The sequence below is a fragment of the Balaenoptera physalus genome, assembly GCF_965194825.1.
Source record: "Balaenoptera physalus genome assembly, chromosome: 8".
NCBI classification, from domain to species: Eukaryota; Metazoa; Chordata; class Mammalia; order Artiodactyla; family Balaenopteridae; genus Balaenoptera; species Balaenoptera physalus.
The window spans coordinates 9,618,511-9,634,626 of NC_138887.1; the positions used below are offsets into that span (position 1 = coordinate 9,618,511).

The window sequence follows — 16,116 nt, forward strand, 5'->3', positions numbered from 1 at the left end:
ACTGTACAAGGGGGGCAGCTTCTAGGTGGGAGGGCTAGTGGATCCTGTGGACCGTGGGCTAACTGCCAAGGCCTCCTTTGCCATGAAGCGGGTCCTTCGTCTGCGATCATGTTGTGGAGGATCTCACATCAGTAGATCAGACATTCTGTGGTTCCTCGGTTGGTGGAACTGGCTGAAACACTGAACATAGGAAAGGCAGATGCGTGCCTGGAATATCAGATGAACTGTTGCCCCTTCCAGAGAGGGAAGGGTCCAGGGTAGTCAACCTGTCACCGAGTCGTGGCTGGTTGGTCTCCTGGAGGAACAGTGTCACACCAGGCGTTTAGGGTCGGTCTCTGATACTGGCAGGTCACACATTTGACAGCAGCAAAAGCTAGGTCAGCCTTGGCAAAAGGGAGCCTATGCTTCCGGGTGTAGACGCAGCTTCCACCTCCGCCACCACTGTTATTGGTTTGTGAGGGCATCGTGTAAACACTGAGCTGACGTAAGGAGCTGCTGGTCAGTCCTCCATGTGTTTATTTAGTGCCTCTCCTCTAGCAGATGGTTTCTCACAGGCAGTAACTCCTCGAACTTGTTCCCACGCACCTGGATCTATCTATACGCCTCCTCCCCACACCTCTCCTGTCCCCAGTCCTCTTAATCTCTCTCCTTCCAGCTAAGCTATCCACCCCTGTCCATGGTCTCTGGGTACCTTGAGCTTTGGGCCACTTCTCTCTCCTCACAAAGTGCGTCACTGGGTGCCCTGCCCCACACTCTGGCTCTTGAGAGGATTTCTCCTCACCGCTGCCTTCTGGGGCCACCCCTGAGTGGGACTGCGGTGCAGCAGAAGTCCACTCCCAGCTTGTACCAACCGGCCAAGCTGACCTGTCCGTGGACCAGGCGTGGGTGGGTTTTTGCCCTCCTCCGCAGCCAGGCAAAGGGAAGGCCATCTGTGTGAGCTGAGAGAGGGGCACGGGGGCATCGGTGCAGGAGTGGTAGGTGACAGGTGGGTCTGGGCCAGCTGTTCCTGCAGCTGGACCTGCTTGAGCCTGATTGCAGATGCCCCACTTCCATCTTACGGTGGATGGCTGCGGGGCCTGCCCGATCTGATGACTTAGCAGCTCTGACAGCATTCAGCTCATGACGGGCAGTTCTGGCCACATGGTCACTCGATGTCCCATGGTCAGATGCTCTGTCTCTACCTATGCCCAGTGACAGGCCAGGAGCTGCCTTTCGAGTGGTGTTTGGTTCTCTGCTGCAGTTGGCAGGACCTTGGTCCAGAGCCCGGGGTCTGGTCTGTGACCCTTCTCTGGGGGGTTATCACACTTCACATAGTGTAACACCTCAAGTATCAGGGCTGCCAGGTCACATGGCCTCAGAGTCAGGGCTGATTGTGGCCGACTAGCTGCAGAGCCCTTTCTTTCTCTGTCTTCACTTAAACTATCAGCCTTCTGTTTCATCCGGTAAATAGGTTGGAACAGTATTGCCAAGGGCAGAATATGCTGCTTCCAAAATCTGAAGAGGCCTATCAAGCACTGTGCACCTTTCTTAGCAATAAGAGAAAAAGGTACAATCATTTGTTACTCACTTGAAAGCGGTTGTCCTTGGCATGTCCAGACCACTGGGCCCCTACACATTTCACTGATGTGGCAGGCCCCTGAGTCTTTTCCTGGTGTACCTCGCCAGGACATCCATGGTACTTGCCCCTTTTGCTCGGTGGGTCCAACTAGCATGGTGTCATCAATATGGTGAGTCAATATAATGTTCTGTGGTCTGTGTAGACCAGATGGTTTAGGTCTCTTGGGACTGTACTGTGACAGAGGGCAGGAGAATTCACATCATTTGGAGCAAGACTGTGACTGAATACTGTTATCCATCTCATGTGGGTGCAGACTGCTTCTGCTCTTCCTTCCTGAAGGGAATTGTAAAACAATGAATGTCTTCGCTCAGGCTGCCATAACAAAATACCATAGCTTCAGTATGGGTGGCTTCAGTAGCAGACATCGATTTCTCGCAGTTCCGGAGGCTGGAAGTCTGAGATTAGGGTACCAGCAGGGTTGGGTTCTGGTGAGAGCCCTCTTCGTGGCTTGCAAATACCCACCTTCTCACTGTGTCCTCACATGATGGAGAGAGCTCGAGCTGCCATCTCTTCCTCTTCTTGTAAGGACACTAATCTCATCATGGCGGCCCCACCCTCATGACCTCATCTAAACCTAATTACCTCCCAAAGGCCCCACCTCTAAAAACCATCACACTGGGGGTTAGGGCTTTAACGTATGAACTCTGGGGGGACTTTCAGTCCATAACAATAAATTTGCCAGACTAATAGCTGCCTACTATGTACCTACTATAAACTGTGTTAATCTGTTTTAGAAGAGATACTATATCCAGCACTTGAGCTGCAATTGTATAACTGAATTTGTGGTCGTCAGTCCACTGCCATCCATCCTGACCCATTCAGTTTTCAGGGATCAGACTGGAGAATTTAATGATCATATGATGTGACCCACACCCTGCGCCCTTTGAGTCATTAAGAATGGCAATCATTTCTGCCGTTTCCCCAGGATTTGACACTTTTCTTTTGGCTGGGGTGTGTGTGTGTGGGGGGGGGCAATCTCAAGGGCTTGCACTTGGCCTTTCCTATTACAAATGTTCTCGTTCTATGGATCAAGGAACCACTGTGAGGGCTCTTCCAGTAGCTAAGTAAATCCATTCCAATTATATGTTCAGGATTCACTGAGTGAATCCATGGAACTAGTAGATCCCACATAAGGCAGACCAGGGCCAGAACCCTATTTATCCCCTCACCCCAGTATGCCCCTGTGCTAACAGGGGAGCCATGATCATACATTGGGACCCTAGATATCAATGTCAATTGCCATGAAATAGGCATTGAAATATCTGAATATTATGTGTATTCAGGCAAATAGCCACATATCCCTATTATATATACTTGCTGTGGTGTTTCAGGGTCCTTCCTTCCTCATGGAGACTCAGTCCCTCTTTCAGTCAGTGGGTTCTGGACCTGAGAACAGGTTCGGGTCTGGAAACGACGCCTTTCCATCTTAACTTCCCACTGGGGTGGCTGACCTCAGCCTTCTGCTCACCCTTTCTTGGCCCAAAGGATACAGCGCTCTCTCAGCTTTCTCCTTAGATCCCTGTAGGCCAGCCCCCTCTGGTTGTCAGTCTTGCTGCTCAGTACGGTCATTATTCCTGCTCTGCTCCTGGTCTCTGCCATTAAGGGATCGGGCATCCCCACTGCTACTAAGGAGTGTAGTTGTGAAACAACGTCTCCCCCCATCAGCCCTGGTCTACAGAGGACAGCCCCCTCTGAGCCTTTCCGTTGATGTCCCCTCATCAGCATGTCCCCTGCAGCCTTGGAAAACAGAGTGTCCCTCTACTTTTCCAAGGAGTATGGCCACCTTGTGTGTTTTCCAGTCTTACAGAGCAGATCAACATTATTATACCCATTTCTCTTATCCTTTTGATCACTTCCTCCATGGTCTGCCATATAAACTCAAGAACCTCTGCCTCCTTTATTTATTTATTTATTTTTAAAGCTTTTTTTTTTTTTTTTTTTTTAGTTTATTTTTGGCTGTGTTGGGTCTTTGTTGCTGCGCGCGGGCTCTCTCTAGTTGAGGGGAGCAGGGGCTACTCTTCGTTGCGGTGTGCGGGCTTCTCATTGTGGTGGCTTCTCTTGTTGTGGAGCATGGGCTCTAGGCACACGGGCTTCAGTAGTTGTGGCTTGTGGGCTCAGTAGTTGTGGCTTGCGGGCTCAGTAGTTGTGGCGCAGGGGCTTAGTTGCTCCGCGGCATGTGGGATCTTCCCGGACCAGGGCTTGAACCCGTGTCCCCTGCATTGGCAGGTGGATTCTTAACCACTGCACCACCAGGGAAGCCCTATGCCTCCTTTTTTAAAATTGAAACATAGTTGATTTACAATGTTGTGTTAATCTCTGCTGTACAGCAGAGTGATCCAGTTATACATATATATATATATATATATTTTAAAATATTCTTTTCCATTGTGGATTATCATAGAATATTGAATATAGTTCCCTGTGCTATATAGTGAGACTACATCCTTTAATGTGGGTCATTGCTTTTTTAAAGCTTTGAGAGCCACCCCAGCAATGTAATGGAACCCTCTCTTGGGACCCTTGCCAGGGTGTTAAATCCAGCATCACCGGTGAATGCTCCCTTGTCAGCAAAGTCGCCCTTCTCCTTAGAGTCTTCCTGCCTTGGTCCAGTATGTGAAGGTCAAGTCTCCCACTTCCTGCCAGAACATGTTAGCAGAGCCTGCAGAAACCTCAGCATATCATTCTTTTCCTCCCTCAGCAAGTCCAAGCCTTCCCCAACTGGCCATTTTGAGATTTGACCTTAGTACATATGGCCAGGGGGAGAGGCAGAGGCGGGTCCTGAGAAGGACATACATCGTCCCTTTGAGACTTCTGCATTGTTGTCAAGGGAAACAAGGCCTCCTTCTCACAACAAGGCTACTCTGTAAGCCCAGAGCAGAGGCTGCATGGGAATCTGGGAATTCAAAATTCTCAGGCTCATCTACACATACTCGGAAAGCCAATCACGTGCCTCTCTTTCCAACTCCTCCTTCAGTGATGCCGTGTTGGCAGCTTGAAATCGGCCGTGGAGGGAGGGCTTACACCATGAAAATCAGAAAATGCTACCAGGAGCTTCCCTGGTGGCGCAGTGGTTAAGAATCCGCCTGCTAATGCAGGGGACACGGGCTCGAGTCCTGGTCTGGGAAGATCCCACATGCCACAGAGCAACTAAGCCCGCGAGCCACAACTACTGAGCCCACATGCCACAACTACTGAAGCCCACATGCCTAGAGCCCATGCTCTGCAACTGCAACAAGAGAAGCCACTGCAATGAGAAGCCTGCACACTGCCACGAAGAGTAGCCCCCGCTCACCGCAACTAGAGAAAGCCCGCGCTCAGCAACGAAGACCCAATGCAGCCAAAAATAAATAAATAAAATAAATAAATTTTTTTAAAAAAGAAAGAAAATGCTACCAATCAGGACCTCCATCATCCCTGAGAGCCAGTTGTTAACCATTGGCCAGCACACCACTGCCCACACTCCTCCCTCATGGGGCAAGCTTGCCCTCTCTGAAGTTCAAATACTGCTCCCTTACAATTAAGTCCTGCATCTGGTCTCCAACTCTGTTGGCCTTTGGGTGCAGGAGACAAATACTGCCCAGGAGACCCTCCTCCTCCCCCACTTTGCTTTAAATCAAGAGATCCGAGCCTGGCATTTTCTCTTTTCAGTGCATTGTGACACTTATCCACAGCCACTCAATTGCACAGTCCTTAGGCTGATGTCCCCCCGCCCAGAGCCCTCGGCGCCAGACATCACACGGGCGGTGCCTTCCCTTCCATCAGCACTCTGCCCTCACTGTGGGAATCAGTGGAAGTCTGCCACCAGTACTGCTTCTGCCACCAGTGACCCTCCTGTCCTCTCGTCAATCCCGCGGCAAGCAATCCAATTCCAGAGCCCCACCTCATGTCTAAGACCAGCCTGGCACCAACTTAGGTCCTAGGAGGAGGGTCCCAGAAGGTCTGTGATGAGGCTTCCGGTGCCGGTCACTTGTGAGAGAGTGTGCTCAGGTGAGACCAGGTGCATGGGTGTTGGGGTAAGACAGGGGTGGAGGCAGACTCGGATTCAGCAGAAGTCAAGCCCCAGCCTGATCCCACGGGGAGCTCTGGAGCATGAATGGCGTCGTGAGTCATCCCTCCTGAGGCCGGGCAGCCTCTGCGCTCCTGTACTGGGCAGTCATTGGCTGCGGGTCCCAGTGGGAGGGCCAGGGCTGCCAGATTCAGCAAATAAAAATTCAGAATGCCCAGTTACATTTGAATTTCAGATAAACAACAAATAAATTTTTAATATATGTTCCCAATATTGCATGACACATTGTATTTTCTCTGCCAATCCCGGAGGCACATAACCTTCCAGATATTTCTGGGTGGGGTGACTTCGTAGACTGAAGACAAGTCTTAGGAGAAGGGTCCAGCTGTCAGCTGCTGGCAGCCAATCGGAGCAGCTGGGGAGCAGTTGCAGTGCCCAGCAAAGGGAATCGCGGCAGGTACCAACACCATCTATAACGTGATAGGTTATGCCGTGAACAGGACCACTGTGTACTCCATACAAATACAGCCACCGTTGAGTTCTTTAAGAGTTCAATGATTAGGTAGTTGATGTTTTGAATGCTTTATAGTATGCAAAAATTGTTGGTGGATTGCTATATATAAAGAGAGTTTTAGTGATATTTGGAGAATGAGATGGAGTGTTTGGATGGCATCATTTATTTTTCATTTAAAACAAGGAATGTAGGCTCTTGCCGTTGGAAATTAGTTCACCAACATGTTTTCAAAGTGGCTGCAAAGTCATGAGTGTAGTTCAGCCACCTGGGGAATCCACGTGGGGAGCAGCAGACCTAGCTTGACCAGTGGCACCATTAGCCATGGAGTAAGTCAGAGGGTAGAACAGGGCGTTTCCCTCCATCCTTTCAGACACAGCCCCAACTCTGTCTGCAGGTGGTGGGGCCAGAGCGATGGGGGGAGCATGTAGCAGAGCCCCTCATGCCGTTGTCACATGGCCACGGCCAGAACCACAGCCTCCGGGAGGTGGCCCAGAAGGGTCAGGGGATCAGGTTCCAGGGAGGCTGGGGTGCCTCTGTTCAATTCCTCCACTCAGGTCTTTTCCCCTGGAGAGCCAGTTGTTAACCATTTTCCAGCAGAGCGCTGGTTTCCATCACCTTGAAGGGAGTAAAGTCCAGCTTCTGCCCCACCTCCTGGGGGCTTTCCTGAGCCACCCTGTTGAGGGTAATTACCTGTGGGTGTCCCGCCGTCCCTTGCTTCCCCCTCTCTAGGCTTTCTCTCATGCAGCAGAGCCGAATGACTTGTTAGTCCCCACCGTGGCGGTGCGGGTCCATTAGGCTGTACCAGATACCCAACTATCACTGAGTTCTCTGATAGGGCTCATAATCTCACACCATAAATAGGCCAGAAGTGGTTCTCAGCCCAGTACAGTGACACCCTGATGTCAGGCTCTGGGTCAGCTGTGCTGGCTGTCTTCGCCTCCCCCTCATGGCTGCAAGGTGCAGCCACAGCACAAGGGATACCAACAGACCCAGTGATGCTCCAAATGCAAGAGGGGTGGGCCTTCTGCTGCCCCATCTTCCCCAGGTGCCTCCCTCCTGGCAGCTCCAGAAGGGGTGGGCTTTAGGCCAGACGGGGCCATCGCCTAGTGCTGGGCGTGTCGCCACCTGATCCCCAAACAAAACGGAGGGTCCGTGAGCAAGAAAGAAGGGGAACCAGCGGTGGGGGGCAAGAAACAGTGTCTGCCCTCACCCCTAGGAGCAGGCATGAATCCCATGTCTGAGGTCAGGTAGGTAGCAAGTGTCCACCAGCTCCCATCTCCTGCTCCAAGTGCCACGAGGGAGCTGGAACTATGACTTCCAGGGTCCTGGCTCCTCGGGGTGGAGAGACCCGCTGCAGAGGGAGGCTTGAGGAAGGCAGCAGCTCTCTGCATGGGCGCCTGTGTCTTTCCACCTCTAATGTGGATCCCTGACTCTCTTCAACTTCAGTTGCTACTCTTCTTTTTTAAATGACGATATAAAACGCATACAATAAAATTCACCTTTTTAAGTCTACAGTCTGATGAGTTTTGTCAAATGTGTATGGTTATGTAACTGCCATCACTGTCAAGATACAGAATCTTCCCAGCACCCAACAGATTCCCTCCATCCCGCCTTTTTTTCTTTTAAATTAATTTTTATTGGAGTATAGCTGCTTTACTATGTTGTATTAGTTTCTGCTGTACAGCAAAGTGAATCAGCTACGCCTATACATAGATCCCCTCTTTTTTGGATTTGCTTCCCATTTAGGTCACCAAAGAGCACTGAGTAGAGTTCCCTGTGCTATACCGTAAGTTCTCATTAGTTATCTATTTTATACATAGTAGTGCATATATGTCAATCCCAAACTCCCAGTTCATCCCACCCTCCCTTCCCCCATTGGTATCCCTACATTTGTTCTCTAAGCCTGTGTCTGTATTTCTGCTTTGCATATAAGTTCATCAGTACCATTTTTCTAGATTCCACACATAAGCATTAATATACGATATTTGTTTTTCTCTTTCTTACTTCACTCTGTATGACAATCTCTAGGTCCATCCACATCTCTGCAAATGGCACAATTTCGTTCCTTTTTATAGCTGAGTAATATTCCATCGTATATATGTACGGCATCTTCTTTATCCATTCATCTGTCGATGGACATTTAGGTTGCTTCCATGTCTTGGCTATTGTAAATAGTGCTGCAATGAACATTGGGGTGTATGTGTCTTTTTGAATTATGGTTTCCTCCGGGTATATGCCCAGTAGTGGGATTGCTGGATCATATGGTAGCTCTATTTTGAGTTTTTTAAGGAACTCCATACTGTTCTCCATAGTGGCTGTATCAATTTACATTCCCACCAACAGAGTAGGAGGGTTCCCTGTTCTCCACACCCTCTCTAGCATTTATTGGTTGTAGATTTTTTGATGGTGGCCATGCATCCAGCCTCTTGGTGTCAATCACCTCCTCCACCCCCAGACCCTGGAAACCACTGGTCTGTTTGCTGTCCCTTTGGTTTTGCCTTTTCTATATAAGTGGGATCATTGAGAATACAGTGTTTTGCGTCTGTCTTCTTTGACTTTGCATCATGCTGTGCACGTATCAGCACTCTGCCAGTCCTTCTTACCTCTTCGCAGCCTAGCCGTGGTCCCCTGCAGGGATGTGCTATGTGTCCATTTATTCATTCACTAGCTAATAGGCATTTGGGGGGTTTCCAGGTTTGGCTACAATGAATGAAGCTGCTGTGAATATTCAATTACGAGCTTTTGTGTAGACTTGCGTCTTCATTTGGGGGGATAAATATCTAGGAGTGGTGCCAGGTGGTGTCAGGTGGCAAGTGTATGTTTAACCTTAGAAGAAACCACCAAACTGTTTTCCAAAGTGGGCTGTACCATTTTCATTCCTAATATTTGAGGAATCCAGTAACTTCATGTCCTCCCCAGCACTTGCTTTTGGCCATCTTTTAACTTTTAGTCATTCCGGTGGGTATACAGTGGCAGAACATTGTGGTGTTAATTGGCATTTCACTGGTTGACTAATGAGGTATATATTTTCATATGCTTATTGGGCATTCTTTGTGAGGTTTTAAAAATTGGGTTATTGGACTTCCTTGGCGGTCCAGTGGTTAAGACTTCGACTTCCAATGCAGGGGGTGCGGGTTCGATCCCTGGTCGGGGAGCTAAGATCCCACATGCCTCGGGGCCAAATAACCAAAACATAAAACAGAAGCAATATTGTAACAAATTCAATAAAGACTTAAAAAAAAATGGTCCACATCAAAAAATGTTAAAAAAAAATTGGGTTATAGTCTTCTTATTGAGTTGTAAGAGTTCTTTATATGTTCTGGACACAAGGCCTTTTATCAGACATGGTTTTGCCAAGCGGTGAGAGTAAAGCTACAGGGATCCTATTAGGAACGTGGTAACATGTTTCTATGAACAGGGTTCACAGCCTTCTGTTCCCACTGCTGAACCCCCGGGCAACAGCCCTCACCCATCACTGCAGACTTCCTGTGAGGATACCCCAAGCTCGTCTGGGGCTGGATAGCTCAGTGACTAAGAGTCACTGGAGACAGAATGCCTGAGTTTGAACCTCATATTTGCAGGGTGATAAGGGTAGGTAACTTACCTTTCTGTGTCTTGAAGACTGTACCTGGCACAGCACATAAACAGCCATTATTGTTGTTGTTGTTTGTTGTTATTTTCCCAGCCCCATCCATCCCACCTCTGCCACCTCATCTCCCTTCCCCCTGTCCCCCTGCTGTCATAAACCATCCGGCCTTCCACTGTCTGCAGGACTCAGTTGAACACACATCCCCGACTTTTGGGCTCCTCATGTACTGTCCCTGCCTGTCAAATAAGTCTTATCTTCTTATCATCTCATTAAATAAGCATTTGTTAAGACTTGTTATGGGCCAGGCCTTGCACTGGACATTTCCATAGCCGTATGAAAACAACAGCAGCAACCACAAACAAACAAAAAAAAACCTAGCAAGACCTGGTATTCTTTTTTTTTTTTTTTTATAACAAGCACTTTGTTTATTTATTTATTTATTTATTTTTGGCTGTGTTGGGTCTTTGTTGCTGTGCGAGGGCTTTCTCTAGTTGTGGCAAGCGGGGGCCACTCTTCATCGCGGTGTGCGGGCCTCTCACTATCACGGCCTCTCTTGTTGCGGAGCACAGGCTCCAGATGCGCAGGCTCAGTAGTTGTGGCTCACGGGCCTAGTTGCTCCGCGGCATGTGGGATCTTCCCAGACCAGGGCTCGAACCCGTGTCCCCTGCATTGTCAGGCAGATTCTCAACCACTGCACCACCAGGGCAGCCCTAAGACCTGGTATTCTTGTTAAGGGAAGTTTTTTGACATCTATTAACATTTCTTCTATTTTTCTCCATCTGGTCAGGTTTTTCTTATCTTCCTGAGTCAATTTTGATAATCCATATTATTTGGAAAATCATCCCTTTTCTCTAGATTTTAAAAATTTATTGAAGCAAGTCTTACACATAACTTTCATAAGACATTTCAAGCTCCTCTTTATCTGTGGTTATGTCTCTTTCTTATCCCTGAAGTTATTTATTGGTGTCTTCTTTTATCCTTGATTAGATGACCAAGTGTTTGCTATTTTATTGGTCTTTTTAAAGATCTGGGTTTGGGATTTCGTAATCAAGTTTACTATTGTTTTTGTTTGCATGCTTTCTGTACAATTTGTTTCTGCTTTTATCATTACTGATTCCTTTATTCTTAGGTTTACTTTATCTTCTCTGTGTTGGGGATTTTAAGACCTTGAGAGGAATGCTTTGCTCATTGATTTTCCATTTATTTTTTTGTGAGTGCATTTAAGGGCATGAATGTTCCTTTGAGTATTGCTTTGGCTACTACCCATACTTTTTTTTTTTTGGCTACACTGGGTCTTCATTGTTGGGTCTTAGTTACTGCATGTGGGCTTTGTGTAGTTGCGGCGAGTGCGGGCTACTCTTTGTTGCGGTGCGCGGGCTTCTCATTGTGGTGGCTTCTCTTGTTACGGAGCACAGGCTCTAGGCACGCGGGCTTCAGTAGTTGTGGCTTGCGGGCTCTAGAGTACAGGCTTAGTAGGTGTGGCACACGGGCTTAGTTGCTCCGTGGCATGTGGGATCGTCCCAGACCAGGGCTCAAACATGTGTCCCCTGCATTGGCAGGCAGATTCTCAACCACTGCGCCACCAGGGAAGTCCCTACCCATAATTTTTATTTTCGGTACACTCATGGTTATGCATTTCAAAGGGATCTGTAACCCACCTCAGATTACCTCTTTAGCCCAAATGCCATTTGCAACTATCTAATTTCCTGGGTGTGCCCTCTGTGGGTGTTGGTTCAAGCCACTATAAGTATCTGTGTTTCTCCAAATGCCTCTGACTTTGTCCTGTTGGCCCCTCTATCTGGAATGTTCTTCTCTGCTGGCCGCTTCCCACTCATGCATTAAGGGCAGCAGGAAGCAGTACTGAGAAATCCTATTCTCCAGAAAACCCCATCAGCCTCTTCCATGTTCCCCCAAGACTCTGTAGCTCTGCCAGTATCAGTTTGTATTTGTTATTTGCTTGTTCCTTCTGCTAGATTGTAAGCTCCTTGAGAACTAAAAACTAGTCATTTTCATAACCTCAGACTAAGCACAAGTTAGGTGCTTAATAATGTTAAATAAATGAGTGATTCAGTCCCCTCCCAAGCTCTATTTTTGCTCATTGGTGCTATCATTCTGAGTATGAATTAGGGCAAGCTTAATTGCTGTAACCAACACCAAAACAGGAAATGGGTCTACAGAGCAGAATTGTATTTCTGGCTCATATGATAGTCAATGCAAGTGTGAGCTGGCTGAGAGGTTGTCCTCTACATGGTAATCTAAGAATCCAGGCATCTTACATTTGTCTCCACTGCCTCCTAAAGCTTCCTCATCATCAGCGTGATGAAGCCCGCAGAAAGGTAAGAAAGAATCTAGAAAAGCCACTCTCTGTTTGAAAGCCTGGACCAGGAAATGGTAGGCTCGCACAAGGTGGTACATCTCAGAGCAAGAGAGGCTGAGAATACAGAATGGCTGGCCAGCCATGCACGTGGAGTTGTTATCACAGTGGACAAAGAGGACATGGATTTTGGCCCACAGCTGGTAATCTCTGCCACAGTGCATGGGTACCCTTCTTCTTACACTTAGAATCCACATTCATCCCTCCCCAAAGGTGATGAGCCAAGATCCCACACAGTCCTTGTATCCAGGGGGAGATGCAGGCAAGTAATGCTGAGCACGGTCCCATCGTCTGGGAAGGAAAGACGAGTCACCATCCATCCTTCCTCCCTCCAGGACCAGGGGAGTGGGCAGAGTGTCCACAATCAAAATTCCTATTGGGAAAGGGGAAGAATGGAAAACAGAGAAGTCACATCCATAGTGATGATGAAATCTCACCAGGCAGGGTCGGGGAAGACCTTGCCCTGGTGGGGACATGTTCTTCCGTAGGACTCCAGTTCTGCCCTCTGGGGGAGACTCTGCAGCCCCAGGGCCCACCCTTTGGGAGATTCTTCTTTGACCACTATCCTCTATGATGTAATACCCTTTCACAGCCTACTTCTTTCTGATAAAGTTTGGGGGTCCAAGGATTATCTTGTGGCTTGAGCAATCAAAAGCTTTTTCAAGCCAAGTTCATGGGGGGTTTAGCAATACAATTCCTCAAAAACTTAGGGCATCGCATCTATTTGCTCATAGACAAATGGTGGCAGTAACTACAACCAAAATCTCTCTCCTCGACATGGTTTTTATATTGTCTTTCTTCTTAGTCCCTATTCCCCTCTTAGTGGCATCCAAAACAACAGATCACAGTGAGAATTAATCTTTGTCACAGGGCTGAGTCCTTTTGTTTACAGAAATGACTGAACGGGCCTTCTCAAAGCCTTCTTCAGGCTTATGTCCAGTTTGGGGGGAATCCAGAAGTAGACTTCCCTCATCCTATTCATAAGCTATATCACATCCATATAGTGTGCAAGGCACTGCTGGCAAACATTGTTGAAAGAATGAATGAATGTGCAAGGGTGATTGAGTGGTGATTCCATTTGGGGCGGTAAAAAACTTGCTTTTACCATAAAAATAAACAGCTTGTTAGTATTCTTTCTTTTATTATTGTGGCAAAACATGTAAAACATTAAATTAGCCATTTTAACCACTTTTGAAGTGTACAATTCAGTGGCATTAATTACATTCACAGTATTGTGCAACTATCATCACTTTTTCCAAAACCTTTTCATCATCCCAGTCAGAAAACTCAGTAACTCCCCATTCCTCCCCACCATTCCCTAGGTAGCTACTATTCTACTTTCTGTCTCTATGAATTTTCCTATTTTGATATTTTATGTAAACAGAATCATACAATATTTGTCATTTTGTGTCTGGCTTATTTCACTTAGCGTAATGTTTTCAACATCCATCCATGTTGTAGTGTGTCAGAACTTCATTCCTTTTTATGGCTGAATAATATCCCATTATATTTAATAATACTTTTCTTTTATCCATTCATCTGTTAATGGAAAGTTAGATTGTTCCTACCTTTGGCTATTGTGAATAATGCTACTATGAAGATTAGCATACAAATATATTTTTTAGTCCCTATTTTTAACTCTTCGGGGAATATACTTTAAATACTTTTGGAAATTGTTAAGCCATTATTTCTTCAAATACTTTTTCTGCCTCCTTCCATCTCTTTTCTCCTCTTGGAACTCCTACAATACTTATGTTGGAATGCTTTATGGTGTCCCACAGGTCTCTCAGGTTCTGCTTATTTTACTTCATTCTTTTTTTCTTTCTGCTAGGCAGATTGGATAAGTTCAACTGCCTTATCTTCTTGTTCACTGACTCTTTGTTCTGCCTGCTCAAAACTACTGTTGAAGCCCTCTAGCATTTTCTTTTTTTTTTTTCATTTTAGCTATTGTACTTCTCAGCTCCAGAGTTTCTATTTGGTTCCTTTCTATAATTTAAATTCTAGGGAATTGTCATTCCCTGTTTTTTCATACATTGTTCCTCTAATTTTCTTTAGTTCTTTATCCATGGTTTCCTTTAGCTCATTGAGCATGTTTAACTTAACTTTTTTGACAGGTAATTCCAACATTGATTTAATGTGTTTGACTAGTAATTCCAATGTTCAGGTTTTCTCAGGGATAGTTTCTATTGATTTTTTTTTTCCTGTGAATGAGCCATATTTTCCTGTTTCTTTGGATGCTTTCTAATTTTTTGTTGAGTACTATATTGTGGTAACTCTGGAAGTCAGATTCTCCCTCTCTGTAAAGATTGGTTTTGTTGCTTGTTGAGGACTGCAGTTGTTCATTTGTATAGTGACTTATCCAAACTATTTTTTTTTTTTTTTTGCAAAATCTGTATTTCTTGTTGTATATGTTCACTGAGGTTTCTGTTCTGATTTCTCTGCAGTCAGCCTGTGACCTGACAGAGAAATCCTTAAATGTCTGGATCCAAAAAACAAAACAAAACAAAAAAATTCAAACTGTTATGTATGTCTCTTTAACTCTTCTGCTAAATGCCACCAGGGAGGCTGCTGCAGCCTGAGGAGGATGAAACAAAGGCAAGCTCTGTCCTGAGCCCTCAGGGAACCACCAGATCAACCAAAATACACAGCCCAAGGTCCTGACTGCCCAGGGAACATGGGTGCCTTTCCCATGGCCGTGGTGGGGACTGGGGGTGGTAGCTGGTTTGTGTCCACTGCTCACTTACAAGCCATCAGCAAACTCTCCTTTCATCAGGCACTCCCCTGGTTGCTATAAGTGTCCAATCAGGTTTATTTTGATCATTTTTTTCTAGTGTAGTGTTTGTTTTGGTGGAGGGACTCATCTCTGGGGCTTCCTACTCCACCATTTTCTGTGATGGCATCTTCTTTTCAGACAATAAGCTTCATTGACTTACTGTGGGAGTGGCATCCAAGAGGCTGTGGCACCTGTCTGTCTCCTTAGAACACCAGAATAATCAGCAGGCATGGGGGTGGGAGTTTGGATTAGGACCTGCTATAGATCTAGAGCTTTGGACGGCCTGTATTCTAAACTCTGACCCAGGGGCTAAAGCATCCTTTGGTAGTAAAAATAGCTACAAATTATTGAACAACTTGTATTGCCAAGAGTCTTATCTACATTATCCCATTGAATCTCCTCAATAGCCCTGTGAGGTAGGTAAGTCGTTACCTCCACTTTACTGATGAGGAAGCTGAGGCCCAGAAATTAAGGGACTTGCCCAAGTCCTACGGCCAGTGAACTGCAGTTTTCAGACTCAGGCTGGTGACCTCATGCTCCTGTGTCACCCCAGCGTTATCCTGCCTTCCTTGGATGATCCCACAGCCTGCCTCCCCCTCCCCAACCAATGTGCAGGACACTCCCTGTTCCTCACCCACCCTCTTCCCCTACCCCTCCCATGGCCACAGCCTTTAGGTGTCCCCCTGAAACCTGACCCCAGGCCTCCAGGCCCACCTACTGTCAGAGGCAAGCACCATGCAATGCAGACCTTGGCGGCTGCTGCTGTTCCCAGCCCCACCAGCTGAAGCTGAGGTCTCTGAACATCTCCAGCATGGAAGCAGCTCCAGAGGCTATTTCCTGACCCTCAGCATGTGCTTGGCCCTGAAGGAGCCCTCCTCCTCTAGTCAGGAAGACTAATCTTCTAGTACACCTGGAGTCAGGCTGAGCTGTGGGCAAATCCTGGCTAAGTCACTGATGGCTGTGGTATCTTGGAACTCCCTTAACTCGCATGGGCCTCAGTTTCCCCACATTTAAAATGACTGCCCTGGGCTTGCAGGCCAGTTGTGATCCACATAGGCATTTAGCACAGCAGCCAGCATGTGGAAGCCACTGGGTACTCACTAGCTGTGGTTATCATGACCCCAGCCCACTCTGCTGTCTCTTAGTTCCTCTCCCCCTTGCCTGTATCCCTGACATGACCACATTGCCTGACACCCTCTCACCACCGGGCCCCTGGCCTGCCCTTACACAAGGGCACAGCCA

At 47.2% G+C, this 16,116-nt stretch overlaps 1 protein-coding gene across 3 annotated transcripts in view; it reads left to right on the forward strand.

Moving 5' to 3' along the window:
- The window catches only part of GCK (glucokinase), a 55,762-nt gene that overhangs the window by 21,113 nt on the left and 18,533 nt on the right, over positions 1-16,116 (forward strand). Inside the window, exon 1 of one of the 3 annotated variants that reach the window (XM_082472577.1) lies at positions 2,215-5,605. The exons of the other annotated variants lie outside the window; for them this stretch is intronic. The gene's annotated coding sequence lies outside the window, so the exon portion shown is untranslated. Of the gene's footprint in view, positions 1-2,214; positions 5,606-16,116 lie in introns of those variants that run through there. 3 annotated transcript variants of the gene reach the window in all.